Genomic DNA, 24,167 nt, shown 5'->3' with positions numbered 1-24,167 from the left:
TCGGCGTGACTAATTGTGGTCCTACTTGCCCCTGTATCAATCAAAAACTTTCTGTCTTTCCCTAATACTTGACTGTGAACATAGGGACCTTCTTGATCTACAGGTATCTCGATGAGAGGCAAGCCTACCTCCCTCTCTAGGCTGTTTCATGAATACTGCTGGTACTCTGGATACTCAGACTGTGCATACTGGTACATCTGCGATGTAACATGCTGTGTTGCAGCAATAGGCTGCGGTGCGGTAACTGTCTGTGGTGCATTCTGTGGCTGAGGAATCTGTGAAACTTGTTCTTGTCTAGACGGACGTGGTCTTTCTTTAGTCTTACCAGTAGCTATGTTGTGTTTCAGAACTGCACACTCATTTATAAAATGACCTGGCTGTTTACAATAATTGCAATTCCCTTTAACGGGAGCTGCAGGATGACTGGCTTGATTCGGACCCCTCTTCTGACTGTCTTGAGGAACAGATTGTGCAACTAGTACTTTCATTTTCGTGTCTTTCATACGTTTTCTCTCGTGTTCTTGTTCTTCTCTGATTCTATTCTGGTGGTATTGAAGCATCTGCAACATCTGGGACGGGGTATTAGCTTGCCAGGTACTTTCGACTTTCAGAACTCGATTTTTAATTTGTGGGCTTGAATTCTCGACTAATTTAGTAACAAAAAGGTGAGGGTATGACTCACTACTTGTCTTGAGGCCACTGTTGATACTAAAACACTTTTCAAATCTAGAATAAAAATCACTAATATCTTCGTCTTGCTTTTGTTTACAGGCTGAGATTGCATCCCAGTCTTCTTTTCTAGTTGTCAATAATCTGGGTAAAACTTGTATCAATAATTCTGGTAATTCTTTACATTTATCTCCAAGGCCGGTACCTGGTACTCGTGCCTTGTCTTCAGCTTCTAGAACTGCCCAATCGATCTTTTTCTCTCCCACCTCCCATTCTTTTTCCTTGAGCTTTTCATACACCCCTGCGGGCAGCAGGACCTTTAACATTTTAATTATATCTGGATATGTGTATTCTCCCATACGGAGCATGTCTTTTAATTCTCTATGGAACCCTGCTGGATCTTTGTCATGACAGGGAATTAATTTCTTCATCTCGAGGAGTTCCATCTTTGTTATTGGAGTGTATACAAACACTCGCTGCATTTCGCCACCCGTTCCTTTAACTGGGTGGACTTCTCGTAACGGATTCTGTCTCTCCATGTAAAATGGTTTACTTTCTGGAGGTGAGGCATGAACAAAATGCGGGTTCAGAAACGTTCTATATTTGTGACGCTGTTCTAGAATGACACTAATTAAATCGGTACCTAAACCTTTCCATCTATACTGGAGTAACTCGTTCAGGATATCATGTAACGGGCCTGGATCAGAGTGCTGACCCTCATACAAAGTAATGAGGTGCTGAATCATATACATACCCGCCAGTCGTTGTTCGGCTGGGGGCATTTTCAGAAACATTTGTGCCACTATTTCGTCTGGAAAAGTGGTAGAATCAGTAATCCATCGGACTGCTGATCGGGCTAGTTCTTGTTCATGCATGGTACTTAACTCACTGTAACCGATTCGTGATTTCAGAATGTGATCGGTAGCTTGGAATACTTGTTCTAGGGAACCTTGTTCTGGTGCTGGAGAATGAAAAATAGACTTGTGTTCTAGGCGTAAATGGCGATCTGGAAATCTAGATTTTCCTACATACGCTATTCTGGCGGGATTCTCGTCCTCTACCTCTTCAGTATCAGAGTTACTTTCTTTCTCGCTTACTTGTGCTGCTTTACGTTGTTCGTGTATCTTTATTATTTCTCTACGGATTTTCTTGTACATACTCTCCATAGCACCGACGGTCTTGTGCTTACCCTCGGCTATATTATCACTCCACCTTGTCAGGGTTTTCATTTCGGCCGGATCTTTAGACGGGTAATCTTGTTCTCTTATTAGACAATTGATCAGAAACTTTAATATCATGAGCTGGATCTCGGCTTTCCTTTGAGACATGGCCTCGCTAATACTTTCTGGATCATCTCCTGTACGGATGAAACGATATATTCTGTCTAGATCTTCTTTCATATTCGGTAAGGTGACTAGATACTCGGCCACCTTTCTTACGCGGAATGAATATAAAACCATATTATCCTCGCCTGGGACTGGATCATAGCCGCATTCGGCAAGGGATTTTCTTTTTTCTGCTACAGTCTGATGTCTAGGCGTACGCTGTGACGCTTGTGCATGTAATTCGGCTAACGTTAAACGCTTGTGTGGCGGCGGGGTTTGAGGAGTACCTCCCCCTGCGGCCCATAAACTGGAGTCGTCTACTGAGGCTCTTCGTCCTGGCAGAGTGGGAAATGGAAATGTAGGCTGGACTTGTATGACGGACTGGACCGGGGGTACCGTGACAGGTACTCCGGTGTCTGGAGGAGCGGGAAGTGCCTGATTTACAGGGACTGGTGGAGCGCGAACAGGATTTGCATATTCTGGGACTGTGTCGTCCAAATAGGACGAAATAAAAATATCAGCTGCGGTCTGTTTGTGACGTAGCTTGATCGGAACTAATGGTGGCGGGAAATTACTGGATGCCTCTGGGGTCGCTTTTGGCAAGCCCTCGGCAAGGAGAGGATACATACCCCTATTAAGGGCATGCCTCTGTCTGTCTGACTGTTCGGCTTTGACTTGTTCACCAATCTCGATTAGTTCTTTTTCTTGTGCTCGTTCTAAGGATTCTCTACTTAATTCTGACTTTCTGATTTCTTTTTCAGTTCTTTTATGAGCTTCTTTACGCCATAACTCGATGGCATCTTTCTGTGATTGTCTGGCTTTCTTTTTCCATAATGCTTCTTCTACTCGCATGATGCACTCGGCATCCCATGTACCCGATACGGGCCATCTATACTTTTCTTCTAACTGTTTGGTATACTCTACCCATAAATCTAGATACAATATGGCGCTTATGCCATGCTTCTGATACATAAAGTGACCTGGACTGTCCCTCGGCGGAACAGGAACTGCTTCTTCTAACAAACCCTTTCTAGTTTTTAGCTGACGTAATCTCGAAAAGAGAGACATTGTAAACTTGAATCGGAACACAATACAATACACGAGAAACAATAACAACTGGGAAAACAATTCAGGCATACCACGACATTGGAAATACATTGAACAACATCATAACATAACAGTTCGGACAGAATATTACCTGGAATACTGAGAACAGAAACACAAGAATTTCTCGAGAACGGAACAGACTAGAGTTACTGGATGCACTGCTGAAACAGTACGGAACATACCGGTCCCATAAAGGGACGCATCAAGACCCGTATCCACCTAGGTGAACACTTCGTTTGTGAGTCTGTGTACCACCAACCCACGGACCAGAGTCAATTTAGATTGACCCTGTCTAGATACTACCCCAGTAATGGTACTCACCGGGCAGCAAGAACGGAAAGCCTCGGACTGGACTGGACTGCTACGACGACGGACGACGAACTTCGGACTTCAGTTACGGGTGGGCCTCCGGATACCTCGGACCTTGGACTCTTGGCTTGGGCTCTGGTCGGGACTCGCCGCGTTCCTCCACCGTCTCGTTTGGATGCTGGACCGCCTCCTCCGTCTCCTCCGTGGGCCTGAGGGATACTTGAAGCAGAAATATCTGCCGGTGCACAGAAGAGTTCCGTCACGACTGCAGAGGGTCAGGGGGTCGGCGTGGCTTCACCGACGCGTGGGGAAAGGGCAAGTCCCTATTCGGGCGCCATTATGTGGTAAATAAATAAATAATACCTCTCTTTTTGACTAGACATATATCATAACAGATAGCTCAATAAATAAGAGTCAAGATTCGAGGTAGTAGGAGTTTCGCAGGTTTATTACAGCATAAGGACAGGAACAGGACAACCTGCATAGGAATAGGATGGCAGGGCCCAGCAGCTGCTGGGGCTGGGTCTGGGATGAGCGCGCTGACTTTTAATAACAATACATGAGCATATATACATAACGCAAACACATAGCATTACATTGCAGTAGGCGTAGCAGTGGGTGGAGCAGAAGGCGTGACGCGTAGCAGTCGCGAAAGATAAGGGCGAAAGTAGGTGTAACTGGGCGTATACATAGACATGTGATGCAAACGTAACAGAATATGTCATGAATGGGGCGGAAACCATGGAGGGGGCTACCTAAGGAGCCGGGACCTCTAACCTGATGGTGCGCGCAAACTAGCAATGACGTATCACTAGGAGAAGCTGGGGGCTTCGAACTCTGTGCTAGGAGCAGAGACTGAAGTCTGGAGAGTCAGGGCGACATGTACCTAAACAGTATCTAGTATCTGATGTTTAGAGAACATGTTGATATAAACTAGAAGTTAGGAGGGGAAAGGCTAACTTGATTCTAAGACTGGACCATGCATTATTCTACATGTAGTGCGTGATGAAGAATATTAAATGACCATTAAATGCAGTATTTCTCTAACGTGGAGACGTGAAGGCTAGACAATGACGGAAACTATTGATGCAGTTCAGTAGCTTAGGAATGCAGAGAAGGAGGACTGAACTGATAACTGGAAACATAACATATTTTTGGCAGACTCAGAGGCTGAGCCAGGCTGGGCCGGGCACTGCGAGGCAGGAAGTAAGTGAAGGGTCGAGGATACAGGTGGGGGCTGTATCGCTCCTCAGCGAGGCTTCAGGAGACAGGAGCTGAATCTGGTGTCCAGGCCCTTTTGAGGCCTAGAAACGGGGACTTTATAATAGAATAACGTGCACACTGAGAAACGTGGCAACGTATCTTTACATAGGCCTGATATACGTAGTACTCACGAGGACTGGAAACTGGCATACTAGAGGTGGACACAACTGTAATTGCGTCATTAATCGAACATGGGGAATGCATATGCATATTTAATCATGCACACATAACATATGATGGATGACACGTAGGGACACAGAACATGGCAAAATTTACTTTTCCACAATGTGACACATGTGGGACACTTTACAGTAACGGTATGTTGAGCTTGGACTTTGCCTCTAAGGTCAATGTAATGATTTCTCGTATGGAGTTGTATGATGTCTTTTCCCAGCTGGGTCCATGAATTGACTCATCCACGGTTTTTCACCTATTTGAGTCATTTTGATAATCCTTGATTATGTTTTAAGTTAATTGATGTTTGAGTGTATTGGTGATCAGAGTCATGCACTCACCTTTTATGAATTTTTGTTCTCCTCTGTAGTTGCGAATCTTTATCGGTGAGACTGATCACGATACATTGCGTGGCATCATCTCCTTTTCCAAGTTTAGAGCCATTGTGGGCCTTTACTCCATGGTAATTTCACCTCTCATTAGACATTAGACTTTCAGATGGCTGGATTCAGTCCACCTTCGTTATACTAAGTGCTATTGTTTTTGTTTTTAATCTTTCAGATACTATCGCCCCAATTTTCCCTCCCCATTTCCCGGTCTTATGTCCTGATGAAGACCCCGTAAAAGGACTCAAGATAGCCCATAGACAGGGGTCGAAACGTCGACTGTTTTTCCTTGGACTTCCGGCACATGCCCCAGACCTTTTTCAAAATCTGTATGTGACCGTTGATTGTCATCGTTTAATTTAGTCTCATTGTCTGCCCTGACTTAGGGTTCATGTATTTTATGTACCATGTATTGTGATTGATTTATAAAGTTACAATTGATTTTGTCTTTTGACTGTGCTCACCTTTTTTCACTTGCTCCACGTGCACTTATTCTCTTCCCTTCCCTTCCTTTCTGCCTTCCTACGGGGCTATTTATTGATTGTGAATTTCGATTGCCCTTTGGCAACTACATGGTGTTGACAAATAAATGCCAATACTTGACATATAGTAATTTTGTTGTATTGTGTTTAGTTTTTTAGTGTATGTAGTGTACAATACACTGTCCTTGCGGGGACCCTTCTGTTTATGTACTTCTCTGCTGGTGAGGCTCTGTAGAGAACTATTGTCTTGGTCCCAGTCCTACTGGCCTGTCTGCATCCCTGGATGATCCTGAACCAAAAGTCAAGTCGTCTTGCAGCACAGCGACCTCCAGAACCTTGGGAGGACTACCTGTCTTCGATAAAGGGCAATCTAGTTTTATGTAGTGGGATTTGGCCAGGGAGTGTCAAGACAAGCCAAGCTACGTTACTCACTCTATATTTGCAGACGTTTTGTTTTTGGTCTAATCACTTTCACTAATGTGCACCGTATTTTCGGTGTCAACACCATCGATTGAGGACTAGTTCAACAAAAAGAATTAAAAAAGGTTCCTGTGTCTTGGCAAGATAAACAGTGTGCAGGTCATTTATTCAATCAAGTCTATTATTGAGCTCTGAATTCAAGCTGCCATTTAATGTAAACAGGGTCATTGATTTGGCAGTATCAGTATCTGTAGTTAAATTAGACAAAAATGAATTCTAATTGCCACCTCCCTGACACCATGAATGGCCGTAACCCAATCACCATCGCCAAGAGTGCCTAGATCCCTCTCCCACACAGCCTTCCACGTCCCCAAGGGATCCAGGGAATTGTAGATCAACTTCTTAAAGATGGGTGAGATTGCTTTTTCAGTCGGGGGATTAGTTAGCAGCTGGTCCTCCAGTGGGGATGCATCAGGCAACTACCCCCTTCCCAGATGTGACCTTGCAGAGCGTGACTTATCCGAAATGTCAGAACCGTTTTTATTCACCTAATTTATACTTTTGTTGTATGATCGTGAAGGACACAAGCGCCTGTCCCCTCCACACATCGCCCGGCTGCTCTAAGCTAATCAATCCCCATTTTGTGAAGCCCTGCAATCCTCCCTCTGCACTTAAGAGATCACCATCATAGAGTGGAGTCATTTCAGTCAGCTTACCTTCTCAGCCTAAATACTTGGTAGCCTCTCTCCACACCCATACCACTGTTTGGGTATGGGTAGGTAGGGTGCACTCATACTTTCTTCGATACAGCACTGGGGTGCGGTAACCTCTCTTGCCCATGGCCAATCTATCTACCCAGTAAGCAGGATCCTCACGGTCCACAAATACCCAGTTGTTGACTGCCACCAGCTGTGAGGCCCAGTAATACTTGAGAATGCTCCGGACCGCCGGTCCACCCTAATAAACTCCCCTCTGCAACTTACTCAGTGTGAAGTGCCACCATCCCACAACAGGAGCCGAAGTTCTCAGTTTACCTTTTGAAAAAATAGTCTGGTGGGATCTTAAAGGACGTTTTTTACACGATGTGCAGGAGGCCTTGGAGGGTGATCACTTTAAATAGGGCCACCCGGCCCAGTAAGGAAAGCGGGAGCGCCCGCAAGTGTGGGGCATCCCTGCGAAGCCAGTCTAATTTTGGGACTACGTTCCTGCCTGTGGCGCTCTTCTAATGAACACGCCCAAATATTTGAAGTCATGTAGTGCCACCCTAACTGTGCACCTAGAGTGCAGCCGCAGGGTCCCTGGTGCCAGCAGGAATATTAAGGAATTCTTCCAGTTGATCTTATATCCGTAATAATCTCCAAATATGTGAAAAATGTGTAGAATTTGTTTACTCAAGAAGACTTGTTACGTGTCATATAGCAAAACGTCAGCGTAGAGGGAGATTCTCTCATCCCACTCCTGATCAACTGCAATACCTCATATGAGAGGTCCTGGCGAACCCATGCATGTGTGAAGAGCATAGGAGACAAGGAGCATGCCTGTCGGAGAGCAAAGACTCAGGAGACTGTATTTTTGAGGCGCATGCTCGCTAGAGGCGCCACATACGAGAGCTTGACAGCAGCACCACTGGTGCAGCAAAGGAATCCCCTGTTGCATGTGGTACTCCATTAAGGTGTCGGAGATTTAAGCGCGTACCCTGGTGTGGCATAAAGCCCGATTGATCAGGATGAACCACTGTTGCAATTACTGTCTTCAGGCAGATCGCCAGGGCCTATGCAAGGACCTTAGTCTCAAAATTAGGCAGAGAGATAGGTCTATAAGACCCCGACTCAGTTGCTGGTTCGTCCTGTTTTGGGATGACCACCACCTCAGACGTTCTTTGGTCCTCTGGGAGACACCCTTATTTTCAGGCAGTCTTAAACCTCCTCCAAAGGCATTCCCTGATTTTATCCATCATGAATTTATATAATTCTAAGGGGAGCTCATTAGGCCCCGTCGCTTGCCCTGTTTGCAAGGTTCTTATTGTCTTATTTATTTAGTCTACTGTCTGTTCTTGGTGTAGTGCGGCTCGGTCCTCATTCGTTAGCATTGGCAGGGTCAGGTCTTTCAGGAAGTCTCTCCCAGTATTTCCGTCCCCTTGTTGTCAGTGTCCTCAAGGATCCAGTTCCGTCCTTTGTCTTGTCTCTCTAACCATGCAAGCAACTCATTGGCTTTATCACCGACATCATAGAGACAATGCTGGGTAGCCAGCGCATGAGTGCCCGCTATTTTCCATTAGTGCTCTTAATGTGTGCTGCTTCAGTTGATGGTGTAATGGGAGAGAAACTGATTCCCCACTTGCCAAACAAGCCTCCAGGAAAGCACATTCCCTGTCCTGAGCCTCGCACTTCCATTTACATTCCTTTGGCATTCCCCCAATCAAGGCTTGTGTCTGGCCTCGAATCACTGCCTTAAATTCACCCTGTAGCACGCAAGCTGATTCAACAGGCCGCGCGTTCTCCTTAAAATAGAATTCTGCTCCATCTCTCATATGAGCTTTGAACGTCTTGTCTTTTAAATATCACGGATCAACCCTTGGGGGTAGCACGAAGGCCACAACCGGACCATCGAGTTGCACCTCCACCAGCGAATGGTCTGAGATCGACCCTGCTATGTGTGTAGCGGCGCTAAAATCATCTTTATGGACAGTCTGGGTGAAAAGATAGTCAGACTACCAGACATGCCAGACTACCATGTGCTGCAGACAGGTGCATCCGGTTCTGATACCCTCTTCCCCTCTAGGGGCATTTAGGAGTATCATGAATATAGTATAGGTGCAGTTCTGGCACCCCAGTCACCCCAATGCGTGTATTCTCTGTCGTAAGCGTCTTACCCTTTCACAGGATGAGTCAATCATGTCTGGGTCTCTTTCCTGTTTCCTGACACTTGAATGGACTCGAGAGAGCAGTGACCCACCAGCAGGCTTTCGTCCTGGATGTAGTACTGCATTTAGTAGGGCACCCACTCTATCTTTTCTTTGCAGTTGCATGACGATCAGCAGTCCCAAGGTAGCAGTCACACCTGGCCTGTCGGTAAGTGCAGCCCCTCTGGAGGCCCAACCGTCAGCAATTGAGCTCACACTGTGGCCGGCGTGTTCGACACTGGAGTAGTTATCGTCCCTCATGGGCCTTTGACACAGAGTAGTCAGAAATTCAGCAGCTAAAAGCCCAATACAGGCTCTCCTGGAAGTCCGTAAATTCAGACCCCGTTGTGTTAGGAATTTGGCAAATGCAACCATGAATGGCCGGTTAGCAGCACACAAATGTCCAACTGGCCCTCAACAATCATGTTGTCGTAGAGTTTTATTTTCTGCCTTGAACTGTTGGGAGAGTCTTGGTGGGGGAGGGCAGGGGGGTTGTCCCTCAGATTAGCTGGCCCTGCTGGATGGCTTTCCGGCCCGCCCTACAGATACCGGGGATGTGTCGGACCTTGCTTCTTCCAGGACAGCCTTGTACTCCGGATGGATAGTCACCCTCCCTTCCCTTTCTTACCAGACAGGCAGGCTTCTAGGCAGACTTCTAGGCTCTTCAGGACAGGTAGACAGCTTCTCCATTAAGTAATACAGCCTGACGGTGATGTCCGTTCAACTTAGATAGACTGTCAGGCTGACACCATCCCTGGTGCACAGCAGGCACCTGAGTACTTTGTAGAGCACTTTATTCCTTGGTTACAGAGGACTTTGAATGAGGATATAAAAGAGGGCTAGATGGTCGCACTTGTATACACAACTGGCAGGCAGGCGATGCGGTTTACTCTGTCGCACTCTCACATTGCATTTATGCTATGCACACCAACACCTTAAACACGCACTTGATGTTAACGAAAAGTCTGGGCACAGGCATAGAAATGGAGCATTACATGGGTGTGTCAGTAGGAAGCCCCTCCACTGACCATGATGCAAAGATCTCATCAGGCTATTGATCCTTACAACAGGGTGCATTGCCACCACCGCTCTAGCTGTTAAACCCATGACAGTCCTCTGCCTTAAATGAGGGCACACTTGGTGTGACCCTCCAGGTCACAGGACCTGTCCAAGATCTCTCATAGTCCCTTGTTAGAAGTTGCACAGTACTGGGATGGCAGAAAAATCTCACGTAATTTTTTTTTTTTACTTTGTGATAGATTTACCCCAGTAACATGCAGTCACAAGTTTGACGCCATGGACAGGGGGGTTGCCATGAGGAACATATTCTTCTGCCTGTCAAACCACATGCCATTCACTATTTCATAGTGTGTTTCTGCTTTTATTAACAAAGTGTTTTAAGCAGGTGGTGTATATATGCATGTGGTTGGTTGGGGGGAGAATGGTGAAGCAAGGGAGGGAAGGGGAAAGAATTTTCTAACAGAGGGAAGAATTGTGTGTTTCTCAGAGTTAGTAAAAAAAACAGCATAAGTCTTGGCTGCTTCTGCTGCACCCAGAGTCTTGTGCGTCTTTTCAGTCTAATTTTCCTGTCTGGAAAACAATGGTGTCCTGTTTTTCTGCACCCGGTAAATCCAGGAGCAGAAAAACCTAACCACTGATAATCAGGTGGAATAAAGTGAACACATGAAAGTACGCCTTAATTTCATTTCCCTTGATTCATGCTCTGGACCATAGTTGAGGGAATGGTCTAGGCATAGTCCTCGCAACACACAATAGATTGGCCTCTGCTGTCATGTATTCCTATCGGTTCTGAATCGATCCCCCTATTCCTGACCCTATTCTAGTTAAACAAACCAACAAGTTAACTAGCAGTCAGCCCATGAGGCAGAAAACCCCCATGATGCAGATACCGTTATCTGACGCAGTCACACTACGGCACAGGAACGTGTTATCTGATTAGGTCATAACGCTTGCGATCTAATTAGACAAGCGATATTCCTCCAGCCCCTGATAAGGCATACGGAGTTCTCATAACAAATCAAACCTATGACAACCTGGGCAAAACCCTGCGGCCATTGTTTTGATTTCACCGAGAACTTTAGTAAAAGAATGTGCTAACGAGCAAGTCGTATGACATCTTTATTGACGTATCTATGTCCATCCTTACGTCAATCTCGGCACCTTAAAGGTATAAATATTACCGATCTTGCCATATGCAAAGACACGCGTGGTGACGAGACGGAGCAGCCATACTTGCCGAAGCCGAGAGCAGAGCAGACCCCGCTGGCAGCAGCCCCGCCTTCCTGACGCGCTGAGACGCGCTGCTTTCTCCTGCCGAGAATCCAGCACCGGCGTTTCTGGGCAGCCCTCGCAGGCCGCCTGGAATATCGAGACCAGAGAGAGAGATACCATTCCTCATTCATCCTAAATTCCAGGTACAGAACTGAATAACCCCTCACAGAGAATTCTTTAGTTATTCACTTGGCAAAAACAAACTTAACTTAAACTGTAACTTTCTATTCCCGCCCACGTATTAGACTTAGGTCAGGTACACGGGGTAGGCGTATCTAGAAACACCAGTTGAGTACTTTTAGTCAAATGTATATGTGTATATAATATATTTTATTCATTTTAAAACATCTTATGGCTTAGAAACCATATCAATGTTTTTACAGTATTATTTTATACTATTGCTTTTAATGTATGCACTTTACTTAACTATAAGTATTGCAATAATATCGATCCATTTCTCTTGTACGAGAAAAGAGACTGATCAATAAATACCACCTTTTTATTGAATACGCCCGTCTCTTCCTTTTCTCTACATTCTGATGAGACTAAGAATGCACGTACTGACTGAGTAAAATAAATTGCCTTTTGTTCACACGACTCTCGAGATTGACTCTTGATTAGGGGAGAGCAAAGTTGTCATGTTCTATGGTTGTCAGAAACTAAATCCCTTCTTGTCTAATCAGGGAAGTTAATTCCTCCTTGAACATTCGAGAAAGTTTCTAGCGAACTCTGAGCTAAGTTGGCAAACCCAAAACTTTAAGTCTAGTATCGACAGTAGTAGACCTAGTTAACGTCTGGCCTAGGCCTTTACTGCTGTAGGTATTATTCCAATGCGCAGAGCCTATTGGGAAGATAGGAACTACACTACATGGCGCCCAACGCGTTTGGAAAGGGCGATAAAACTAACGTAAGACATTTAGAGTAACTCAGTCGTGCTTTCTCACTCAGACCCCTTTTCCCACAATACTCCAAAGACGTCTGGAGTGGGTGAAAGGTTATATCCGCCAGACCTCGCAGGAGGGAACTCCTATGTATGGTTCTTGGTATAGTCAACGTTGAAGGATAAACAGTTCCAAAATATTGTGCATCTAATCTTTGTTCCATAAGAAACCTGATCTGCAAACAAACAAAATAAGCTTCCTGTCGGTAAAATGGCAGAGAGTGATGATGAAAGAGAGGCAGTTAGATTAGCAACTGAACTCGCAGATGCTGATGCTACCATGCAAGCAGCAGACGCGGATATAATACTCATTCCGGTCATCAAAAGGAGATCTATAACCCTGAAACTTATAGAAAATGGACTGACACCTAGAGGTGGCACAGTCATATTCATAATTGAGGCACACGAATATCGGCAGATAGAGGTATATTATTCATGGATACATTTTCCAGCAGCAAATGCTGTAACAAAGTACTTCCACTATTACAAAATAGAGGTACCACCTGACATTTACACTCCTTTCGAGGAGGTGGAAGTACCACTCAAATTTCAAGAGCATTTGCTCTTATTTGATGGCGCCCTAAAACATAACAATCACATCACCAGGCTCGGTCCTTTAGGTAGACCAGGAGCAACGTGGCCGGTCTTAGCCGGATACACACCACACCCAGACATCGAAGGGATGTCTACAGGAGAGCTGTTAATACAGCTAAAACAATTACTAAAAATTCATAGACAATTAGTCCAATATGTAATGCGGACTTCAACAATTCAGCCAGCGATTAAACTACCACAGCTGACCCCTCACCAGGGGAACACAAATAAAATTACACCACAGAACATCCAATCCTGCCTAGGTAAAGTACCGGCTAAACGGGAACAAATACCATTCTGGTTGGCACAGAAAATTACCCAAATAGAGGCGGTGTTTCCTGACACCACCCCGCTAGAAAAACACAGGATTCTGACTATCTGTCTTCCAATGGGAATCGCACCACACATAGAGGACTGTGACACTTGGGGTACAGTCTTTGCTTCCATCTACACAAAAACGCACGGTGTTCCATCCATTTCGGTGATACCAGATGTGCTAAAACAAATTCAAGACGAATACGGTCCAGAACCCGCTTTAACTCTTGGTATGAAATTACTGAAAGATTTCAAGCAGGTCTCGGCTATATTATTAGCCAATATAAAAGGTGAAGCAGCAAACGTGGCGATCCGCCAGAGGTTAAAAGAGACAGATATAGCAGACCAACCAGCTGAAATTGCCAGAATCATAGAAAAATCCTATGAGGAACTAGGTAGAGATAGTTTAGGTGGAATACCAGTAAAACCGCAACTGACTGAAAGTCCAGAAAAAATATTTTTTAATAACAATTCACCAAAAAAGAACTGGGATGGAAATAAACAATCCAATCCTAAAGAAAAGAAATTCCAGTCCAGAGGAAGGTCTCCTAGGCGAAGAGAAAAATCTCCAAACCGAAGACAGAGGTCACCGCAGAGTGACCCCTCTGGGAATAGATATAACCTTAGAAATAGGGATAATATTAAAAAACCTGATAGATATCAAGACATTGATACACGTCCCTCTCAATCTTTTCAGACTTCCTCGCAGAAATCGGAAAGAAGAGGACGATCAGAACAAAGAGAAGAGCACGCCAAGTCCAAAGACAAGGAACCTGCTCAGCTAAAAAAGAAATTACAATTTCCAAAAAAGAAGGTAGCCAGTATCAAGGTAGTTAACAATGCCGAGAATACTGAGGACACAACTGAAAAACGGAGAGTGGGCACAGACAATGCTAGACAGTGCAGCAGAAGTGAGCATAGCTCGCAAAGTCCTTATGAATCATCTGGAGACAGTGGACACGAATGAATATCTTCAAGTGGAAACTGCAGACACCAGAGTTAGCAAACCCCACAAGATATACGAGATAACATTACGTATAGAGGGAGATAAGACTAGGAAAATAAGGGGACTATTTTGGGATAATCTCTCCAAGGGCTATGATATCCTTCTAGCTGAAAAAGACTGGCCACCAGAGTTTGTCAGGGAGTGCCCTCATGGCGAAGAAGTAATTATGCCTGCCTTCTCAAATCAAATTCCAATTCATAAAAAATACACACTTGCTAGAAAGTGGGCAGTGGCTCTAGCACCTGCTTTATATAAAAATCACGTAGGATGGGATGAGGATTCTCCTCCTCACAAAATCCAGTTAAAATCACAGCCTACTGCACAAAGGCAGTACCCAATTAAGCAAGAAGCTAAAAAACAGGTAAATGAAATACTAGATCAGCTAGAATATCAAGGGGTGATTGAAACTTGCACCTCACAAATGAACAATCCTTTGTTTCCGGTCTCCAAACCAGACAATTCATATCGTCTAGTTTTGGATTACCGACACCTTAACACATGTTGCAAAACTTTTGCAGTGCAAAACTCACACAGTGCTGCACTAATGAATAACATAGTGCGCAAAAAATACAAAACAACCTTGGACATCTCCAATGGATTCTTTTGTCAAAACATAGCACCAGAGAGCAGATATTTAACTGCATTCTCAGTAAATGGCACTCAAAAGCAATTCTGCCGGTTAGACCAGGGAAACAAGAACAGCCCGGGGGTATTCTCAGCGAGAGTAACAGAATTACTACAACTATATGATGATGAAGCATTATCTTATGTCGATGACATTTACTTAACAGATGATGACTTGGAGACTCACTTGAAAAGAGTGAACACCATAATACTTGGGTTCGCAGCAGAGGGTTACAAATTCAACTTTATAAAGTCCAGAATTGCCCATCTGACGGTCCTATTCTTAGGATATGAGTTATCAAGTGAAGGCAAAAGCCTGGTTGACAATTTTCTAAGAACTAGAAGAAATGGAAAATCTAGAATATGAAAAAACATACCCTCTGCCAATCGACATTCTGCCGCTACGACATTACGCCGGTGTAATCTATACAGACGGACATGCTCAACCCCCCGTTTTGGGAGAACAGGCATACAACCCCACATGTGAGATTACAAAAGAAGTGTGGCGCGGAGGTAAACTAAAACCTCTATTAACAAAATCACACTCAGTAGAAACTAATTCAGAACAACAAACTGAAATAATGGCATTGAAAATGGCGCTAGATAATGCGGATCGCAAATTCCCGACACTTATAGTGTCAGATTCATATTACTGCGTCAAATCATATAACAGCGATTTGCAGGCATGGATTCAAAACGGTTACAAAGATGACACAGATGCACCAATAAAGCAGAAACTGCTCTGGGAACAAATAGCTCTTTTACAAAAAGAACTACCAAAGACTCACGTGACTCACTCACTGAGTCATCAGCGTGATGGCGTTCACGTTGTAGGGAATTCATTGGCTGAAACAGCCGCATCGGCAGCCACTAAATCGGCTCCCGTAGTTCGAAAAAAGCGTACATTAAAATACATTGACGGTGAAACAGTGCTGGCGGTGAAAACGTCATCAAAAGGCGACTGCTCAGCGTTACCGATCAACTATCCACTCAATTATACATACATAATCGATGCAAACTCCGTCCCTTTTGCTCAAATCCCTGGAGTGGGGGATAGAGTGATTCCAAACATGGACAGGAGAAACTTGTTAATCGCAGACGCACACATGGGCGAGGGTCTAAGACACCTTAAATTAAAAGATTCTCTGGAAGAATTACAATCACGGTACTGGTGGCCAGGCATGAGCTTGCGTCACACCATGTTTGTAAAACGCTGCCCAAACTGCAATAGAGATCGCAGTGGGGAGAGAAACAGTTTGATACCTCGTCGTATTACGGCAGATAATATCAGCAGTAAAAAGCAGGGCTTGCGATTAACATATACAGGCTAGTTCCACTTATAATGTAGATCACCAGCACTCGGCTGACGTCCGGACTGTTATACAAGATTAGCGAGTCTAAATGGCATATACGCTAAGAGCATGCTACGTTTGACCATTGTTTTCTCTCTAGCCCTCCAGCCTGAGGGGAAAAAAATGACCAAATGAGCACAGCCCAGCAGGAATCTTCTCACTTCCTTCCTGAGGGTACTGGATGGTGTAAAGAAAAAACCAAGGCATAAAGCAATCTATAACGGAAAGGATATTAGGTTCGGGAGCTGGGTGGGTCAAACATCTAATAAGTGTCCAACAAAGTCTCAATAACTTGCCAAGAAATTCTCTGAAGGGATTCAGTGCGTACGAATTATTATTTGGAACTAGGATGATGATCTCTGACATTGATAGTCAGACTTCAGTGGTGAAAGAAAAAAGCTTTGATATCAAAGACCGTTTGCCTATTTTGCAGGACTTAAACAAAACAAGAAAAGACCTGAGCAACATAAAGTTGAAACAACAGCCAACAACCACTGAAGAACCACCACCTGTCCCAGCAAGACCTGTCTGGATTCCAAAAGTCGGGGATCTAGTCAGGGAAAAGATCGCGGTAAAGAAGGAATGTGGGCCTTCTTACAGAAAAGCAGTTCCTGTCTTGTCTGTCAACGGGACAAGATCAGTTGTACTACCGCCACTTGCTGGTAAAAAGGAGAACCGAGTTGTATCCATCGACCTGGTAAAACCACAACATGTGGCCGATAACAAACAGTAGGCCAAGTGGACTCCCAATAAGTAGCAGAACACCAAGGTTTGCTACCAGTACAGAGGTCCTAACGAAGAGGCTCATCACATTCGAAACGCCTACAGAAGAACAACAAGGACTATGCAACAATGCAATAGAACTCAGACCTCTGAAAACCCAAATAAAAACATTTAGCAGAGACACACCAATCTATAATGAAGTACCAAGTGAAAATGCAAGAAAGAGAAATCCTGAACCAATTGGAACAATTGACAGAACTGCATCCGGCTACTTCATAAACTTCGATGATTCCTCTGAAGGCTTCAGTGAATCAAAGACACGGCCATCATCAAAATCCTTTAAAGACAAAGCTAAGGAACTTTTGAAACAACTGAAAGAAACATATCTGATTTCTCCATCGATTGAATTTTGGGTGGGTTTTGGTGCATTTATCCTCATACTTTGGCTCATCATGGTACTTACTTTGGGACGCTTCATTGTGGGAAAATATGCTAAAATGGACACAGCAAGTCAGAACATCAACTTGATCCTCAAACCACACACATCTTCACACATCGAGAAAAGAGAACTTTCTTCAGCCAACTTCACAGCCAATCCGATACCTGGTGGGGTAGCCTGGGACAACACTGACTATGAAATTTATGGTCCGGTCGAGATCCTGAAATATCCACACCAAATTAAGATCTCATTGAGTGACTTTGCAAAACCAAACTCATTTGCTGATGATTGGGACTTCGAAAGCATTAATAATATGATGTCTGACTTAGTAATGTCTGCTAAATTTACCAAACATGATTATTTGCAGGGTTCTACAAATTATGATAGTATGTATTGCTATAACCACTATGGTAACCATTTTTTACATAGATCTGCACAACCTACAAATGTTTGAAATTATAATCAATGGGAACATTGTGCAACACCTCCAAAAGGGAGCTCAAGAACCGTTTACGACAAATATTCATATTTTTCAGGTTTTAACACTAGTAATGCTGAAACAATTTATTTTAAATTGTCAAACAAGACAGGAACCAAGACCATGATAACCAACACAAAATTGTTATATTCAGACTCATTTTTTGAACAAATGAATACTTTTGGATTTGAATATTGGGACAAAAATGTTGAATTGAAAAGTGTTTGGGGTACAAAAGAATGGCAAGTACAGGGTATAGAAGCTTTGTTTAGAGCCTGCATGATCCCAGAACAAATGATATTTTTAAATGACACTGTTCAACAAACCACCTGTCTTGGCTTAGCCAAAATCAAAGATTTAAATAAACCGTCTATTCCAAAGCCAACAATGTTTAGCAATAGCTCTGATACAGATGAAGAAATAGACGTAAACCATATATTAAACCAAAACAGAACACATCCTGATTGGAAACAGTGGTTGATCTGGCCCACAGATACTAATAACTGTCAAGACAGATTCCTGAACAAAACACAGGGGTTCAAAATGACCAGGCCAGACCCTAGATATCCTCAAAGACATCACCCAGGGATAATAACCACCTACAGTGTGGGCAAATTATGCCTTCAATGGCTACAAACTTCCACACTGGCAGAAATTAAGCAACACCTAACTTTACTTACTGATGGTGCTGACTTGCGTGATTTCACTTTGGGACCACGCAAACAGCGTCAAAAGCGTTTCATAGCAGCCTCTGTATATGCCGCATACAATGAGGCCTGGAAGGTTAATCAAATTGAAACAGCAGAAAGAATACGGGAAATTGACCGTATTAATTTGGAAAAATCACTTTCTGTAGTGGACAATGGGTTAATGACTCTGTCCTCCAGAATTTTTTCATTGGACAGCATTGTGTCTTCAGCAATCGATATATTATCGCAAGACTTACTGTTATTACAACATGGTCAGTCACAATTGCGTTCCATTGTACAGCTAGGCTGGACGTTACAAAATCTGCGTTCAGGCTATGTGCCTTGGCGTTTAATCAACACAACGTCACTATTCCAAATCTTTAACCTTACTGATAGACAAATCGGTATGGCGCAAAAGGGTGCTGATTATACAATCTTGAGCATTGAAAAACTAGAAAGATTACCAATGACAATGTCAGAACGACCTGTCAGTGAATGGATAATACACGGAATCATAAATATTCCAATCTCAACCTTCAGGTTTCAATACTGCCAAAAATATATACAGGCTGGCATGTACGAGAAATTGGGAAAGGGGTACCTAAAAACAACATGGAACCTGCCCTATTCACATGCATGTGTCAGTAATAAAGGACAGAAAGTGTTTCTTAGTGGCAACAATTGTGCGATGTCACTAAGTGGCACACTTCTGTGTAACGGAATTAGTTTGCATGGAGCCTGTGAAGGGAATTCATACAACCTTTCATGTCAACAGCAAGGCGCACCTGCAACTGAAATAGAACCATTCTTTCAAAGACTCTATAATGGGAGTTACATTCTTATTGTAGACCGCAGATGTTGTAGTCTTATGCCCGGGACTCCTTATCTAGTTACTACGACTGCGAAGGTCAAGTGCTGTGGACGCTCATTGTTCCCCAGCTCCTTCCCAGACAGGGAGGCAAGGGCATGGCCCGATTTGAAAATTACTTCTATTCGAATAGATACTTTAAGCAGAATGAAAACAGTCCTTCTTCAGACGCCTACCAGGCTCTCGTCATCAAAAGAAACGTATGATCTACAAGTCGCAAGGACGACTGCAGAGATACATACATTATTATCAACTAATTCCCCCGTACATTTCGCGGAAATCCTAAGTGAAATCTTAAATATTTCTGATACCAATGGGGTCTCAAAAGTATTTAAGACAGTATTTTCGATGGCATTAACACCATTCAAAGCCATACTGGGTATTTTTCCAGATTTCGTCCATTCGATTTTTGGCGGACTTCCCCTGATCCTGGGACTAATTGCAGGAATCCTATTCTTAGTCCTTATTTTTCGTTATGGCAACCCATGTCACAGACAAAACTCTTGCGACAAGGGAAGAAACAATCCTAGCCATTGGATACCGGGACCGGATATCAAAAATCCTGGGACTCTCCCGGCTTAGAGACCTGAACATGACTTGGTTTCTATCATTTCGACCAATGTGGCAAAGATGTGTTTTACCTGTATTTCGGTGTCTGCTATGCGGAGAAGAATGCGTGTTAGACACCTGTCTGACGCTACAATCGGATGCGCCGATGGATGCAGAAACATTGTTGAGCCCGATCAAGGTTCATGCTTTGTGCTGCCCTCAAAGGCTACCAATCCTGATGACGGCATTCGTGGAAGCTTCACCACTACGATTGATGGGTAGTGAAGTTCAAGATGAAAGCAGCATCGAACAGGTACGACCTTCTGTCAGTAATGCAAATCAGAATGTCAATGGAGACAATCATGCGCAAGAATGCATGATTACACCTATTTCCAAGTTAGTGGAACTTTCCCAGGAAGCTGTTGACAGTTTTTTCGAAAGCCTAAATGATATGATGTTCTCACCCGAACAGAAATAGAGACTTTTGAGCAAGCTCGCACACGGCGTTCCCTGAATTCGGCCTTCAACTTTAAAAATAAAGTCACATGAACATTTTCGCTCCAGTTCACGGACAGCAGTTTTTCCAGCAGCCCCAAATATTTTTGAATATTTTTCAGGACACTATCTTCTGCTTAAAGTAAGAACTATTCTTAGAGAACTAAGGTTTCTAAAAAAATGTTTTAGCTTATAGACATTAGCTGCCCGCTGGCATGTTCATAAAGATATTTTATTCTGTGATGGAATGGTCTCGAAACTTTTTTCTGTAAGACATCATTTCATGTGTAATTCTCATATACCAAATAAGCAATAATGTATACAAATGCGATTACTTTGGCATTTTTCTACAGCTTGAGTGCATACCATATATATATGTCTGCAATTTTTTTCAGTATATTTGAAAATTTCAAAATGCATTTATGTATTTTGGGGTGGTAAGGTATACACACTACTCTATAGTATGTTGTACTATGTTATACTATGCCTAGAATAGTAAATATGTCCATAGTTAGCGTGGAGTGGGTGTCATGTATTCCTATCGGTTCTGAATCGATCCCCCTATTCCTGACCCTATTCTAGTTAAACAAACCAACAAGTTAACTAGCAGTCAGCCCATGAGGCAGAAAACCCCCATGATGCAGATACCGTTATCTGACGCAGTCACACTACGGCACAGGAACGTGTTATCTGATTAGGTCATAACGCTTGCGATCTAATTAGACAAGCGATATTCCTCCAGCCCCTGATAAGGCATACGGAGTTCTCATAACAAATCAAACCTATGACAACCTGGGCAAAACCCTGCGGCCATTGTTTTGATTTCACCGAGAACTTTAGTAAAAGAATGTGCTAACGAGCAAGTCGTATGACATCTTTATTGACGTATCTATGTCCATCCTTACGTCAATCTCGGCACCTTAAAGGTATAAATATTACCGATCTTGCCATATGCAAAGACACGCGTGGTGACGAGACGGAGCAGCCATACTTGCCGAAGCCGAGAGCAGAGCAGACCCCTCTGGCAGCAGCCCCGCCTTCCTGACGCGCTGAGACGCGCTGCTTTCTCCTGCCGAGAATCCAGCACCGGCGTTTCTGGGCAGCCCTCGCAGGCCGCCTGGAATATCGAGACCAGAGAGAGAGATACCATTCCTCATTCATCCTAAATTCCAGGTACAGAACTGAATAACCCCTCACAGAGAATTCTTTAGTTATTCACTTGGCAAAAACAAACTTAACTTAAACTGTAACTTTCTATTCCCGCCCACGTATTAGACTTAGGTCAGGTACACGGGGTAGGCGTATCTAGAAACACCAGTTGAGTACGTTTAGTCAAATGTATATGTGTATATAATATATTTTATTCATTTTAAAACATCTTATGGCTTAGAAACCATATCAATGTTTTTACAGTATTATTTTATACTATTGCTTTTAATGTATGCACTTTACTTAACTATAAGTATTGCAATAATATCGATCCATTTCTCTTGTACGAGAAAAGAGACTGATCAATAAATACCACCTTTTTATTGAATACGCCCGTCTCTTCCTTTTCTCTACATTCTGATGAGACTAAGAATGCACGTACTGACTGAGTAAAATAAATTGCCTTTTGTTCACACGACTCTCGAGATTGACTCTTGATTAGGGGAGAGCAAAGTTGTCATGTTCTATGGTTGTCAGAAACTAAATCCCTTCTTGTCTAATCAGGGAAGTTAATTCCTCCTTGAACATTCGAGAAAGTTTCTAGCGAACTCTGAGCTAAGCTGGCAAACCGAAAACTTTAAGTCTAGTATCGACAGTAGTAGACCTAGTTAACGTCTGGCCTAGGCCTTTACTGCTGTAGGTATTATTCCAATGCGCAGAGCCTATTGGGAAGATAGGAACTACACTACACTGCCGCACGCAAAAACTCAAAAGTCAGGATACCAGATACAAGTAGGTGGTAACTCAGGACAGGGGAAAATGACTGTTGTCCGTGGAGGGAAATTCCCGTACCAGAAATCTACATTAAAAATGAATTAATAGTATTCTTTTTAAAATATCTCTTTGGTACCAGTCCATATGACCTTAATTTCTGCCTTTGGGATTCTATGTTACAAGTCCATAGGGTACATGTATCCTTTTTGAACTTAATAAAATGTTGAAAATCCTACAAATCCTCACTCCTACATCCACATACTTTCAGGCTACCATTCTACACTCTGCTCTGTCTGAAAAACAGCTCAATATTTTCAAAATTCTGCATTGATTTGGCTTGTAAATATTATTTTTGGAAATGTACATGTATTAACTATTTAATTTTAATACTATAGGTGATTGAAAGCAGGATTTAGCACCGGGCAACTGAATGTCAGTGCCATAAGAAGGGTTATTTTGAAAAACTGAAGGACATCCAGCATTCTACGTTTTAAACAATTTCCAAAATCTAGGTGTGGTGAGGAAGTGGGAGCTGAGGAAAGTACTATACCTGTAAGTGAAGTCTCTCATTTTGCATTTCATTAACCCAGAGCAAAGTCATATCTGTGCACAGAATAACGTTCATCTAAAGCGTCGTGTAATTCCAGAGAGGAAGCACACACTGCATAAAAGAAAGTTATAAGAAAAGGTTTCTTCTGCAGATCATCAAAGAAAAGACACTGAAAGAAGACTCCGAAGCTGAAAATCACCTATGTTCGACAACCGTTTTTAACCAGTTACGCAAGTTTGAGACTATCTGCCTCTGGATAGAACACCACGACCCATTCTGCTCACTCTTGCAAAAACCTTAAAAATTCACCACTTTATTGTGTTCATGACCATCTCAGATTGTTTCCTTTTTATTGTGGACTGTTCTGTAATTCTATGTAAATCGCCTCAACATTATCTGTTGTGCACGAGTGATATGTAAAACTGTTAAATATAAAAATGGATTAAATGAGCACCATTGCGCTATAGCTGATGTAAATAATTCCTCATCTTCAGAACTACAAACCTTAACCTTACACCAAGCATAGAAAGGGTAAAAGGAAATGATGTTCTGCGACTAATGATCCACAATAGTACTCTGCACGTTCTAACGCCCTCAGTTACTGCCATTACATCAGTGCAAAAAGGTAATTATCAGTTTAATCATTAAATATCAGACCAACACCTTATTACTGCATTGCTAAGAACCTATACAAATAGATTGGAGAAACACTTCAGTCACAAAATAAGTTGCTGCCGGAGAGGCTATAACCTAAAGACTATTATCTGCTAGAAACATTTCGACAGGTGTTACAGGGCTGCATCCACACATATTTTGCTCAATTGAAGTGTTAAAAAGATTACACACAATTTCTTTTAGAGATAAATGCTGAACATTATCTAAACAAGCCCGACTCTAAAATCAGGTTCACTCTTACTGTGGCATATAAGCAAAACGAAACATAGAGATATTAACTCTAGGAATACACCTTATAAAAACACAGACTGTGAGAACAAATTCAGTGTTCAAACCCGCCTCAATCAAGGCAAAATAACCAAAGTTGGGGAAAAAAGTTACCTGTGCCAAAAAAGATACAGCCATAAATCTTATTTCATAGAATTTCACAGAATGCACACTGGGGGAATCCACTCTCAGTGCAATGTATGCCAAAAAAGTTTCAGGCGTAAATCTTATCTCACTCGGCATATGAGAATCCACACTGGGGAAAAACCTTATCAGTGCTCTGAATGCCAGAAATGTTTCAGTGAAAACATCCATCTCACGCAGCATATAAAAACCCACACTGGGGAAAAA

The 24,167-nt window shown here is 43.1% G+C and overlaps 1 protein-coding gene across 2 annotated transcripts in view; it reads left to right on the top strand.

Moving 5' to 3' along the window:
• Positions 1-23,338, top strand: part of LOC144806454 (uncharacterized) — a 124,481-nt gene extending 101,143 nt beyond the window's left edge. The window contains exons 2-4 of one of the 2 annotated variants that reach the window (XR_013605804.1): positions 5,218-5,310; positions 5,409-5,562; positions 22,720-23,338. The gene's annotated coding sequence lies outside the window, so the exon portion shown is untranslated. The remainder of the gene's footprint in view (positions 1-5,217; positions 5,311-5,408; positions 5,563-22,719) is intronic. The other variant, XR_013605805.1, reaches the window with a different exon arrangement.
• Positions 23,339-24,167: the final 829 nt, after the last annotated feature.

Source organism: Lissotriton helveticus (genome assembly GCF_964261635.1).
Source record: "Lissotriton helveticus chromosome 1_1 unlocalized genomic scaffold, aLisHel1.1 SUPER_1_unloc_75, whole genome shotgun sequence".
NCBI classification, from domain to species: Eukaryota; Metazoa; Chordata; class Amphibia; order Caudata; family Salamandridae; genus Lissotriton; species Lissotriton helveticus.
The sequence above is the reverse complement of the archived record's forward strand: the minus strand, read 5'-3'. Positions and strand labels throughout refer to the sequence as shown.